The sequence below is a fragment of the Sinocyclocheilus grahami genome, unplaced genomic scaffold, assembly GCF_001515645.1.
Source record: "Sinocyclocheilus grahami isolate Dianchi unplaced genomic scaffold, SAMN03320097.WGS_v1.1 scaffold62136.1, whole genome shotgun sequence".
Classification (NCBI taxonomy): Eukaryota; Metazoa; Chordata; class Actinopteri; order Cypriniformes; family Cyprinidae; genus Sinocyclocheilus; species Sinocyclocheilus grahami.
This window is the reverse complement of record NW_015527706.1, coordinates 1-803: the sequence shown is the minus strand read 5'-3', so window position 1 is coordinate 803 and position 803 is coordinate 1. Positions and strand designations below refer to the sequence as shown.

Sequence of the window (803 nt, the reverse complement as noted above, 5' to 3'; positions counted from 1 at the left end):
GTCACACTTTTTCCAGCTTTCAGAGCTTCGATTATGGGCCCAATGGCTGCTGTTCCTCTACAGGTAAAGCAGAAAACAGAAGTGATGCTCTAAACCATGTGTTTGTGTGTTAGATTTCAGTCCTGATCACATAAGGACAGCTGAAAGAATCAGATATCACTTACACCGGCAGGCCCATCTCTTTAGCTTTCAGTGCCATAAAGTTCCCTTTCTTTGAGTGCAACTGAGGAAACATTAGACAGAAAATATGGGTTTGAGCACCATATGGTCTTAAAAGGTGAAAAGACACATTTATAATCATTATGCGTCACACGGATGTGTTTCAGATCGTTTCCGCTCACCTTACACACGTAAGCCACCACGAGAGACAAATCTCTAGTAATCTTTTCTTTGCCTTCTGTGAAGAGAAAAAGAGAAGAAAAAATTTGTTCTGCTGCTATCTCTCTGTAAAAACGTGAATATGAAACATATAAATGCTAAATGTAAAAAGGTTTGCTGAAATGTAGACATTTCCATTTCATTCAACAAAACATGTAGTTAAAATGCAATCATTTATTATCTTACTCAATTTTGATCAAACTATCTAGATCAAATTCAAAATTCAAATGTTGAAATTGATCAGCACAGACTATGTAGTTTAAATATTTGTGAAAATGTGAATACAATTATTTGAACCATTTTAACATTATTATAAGACAAAATATAACATAGCATAATATAATGGACAAAATGAAATTCAGACTGATTTTTTACAAATAATAAACACAATGTTATTCAAATGCAACATTTATTATTATTATTTT

At 32.8% G+C, this 803-nt stretch overlaps 1 long non-coding RNA gene across 1 annotated transcript; it reads right to left on the bottom strand.

The window, feature by feature from the left end:
• LOC107581003 (uncharacterized) lies at positions 1-401 on the bottom strand. The gene is made up of 3 exons (XR_001608753.1): positions 342-401; positions 165-223; positions 1-57 (listed from the first exon to the last, which is right to left on the bottom strand). It is a non-coding gene; the product is annotated as an uncharacterized lncRNA (long non-coding RNA).
• Positions 402-803: the final 402 nt, after the last annotated feature.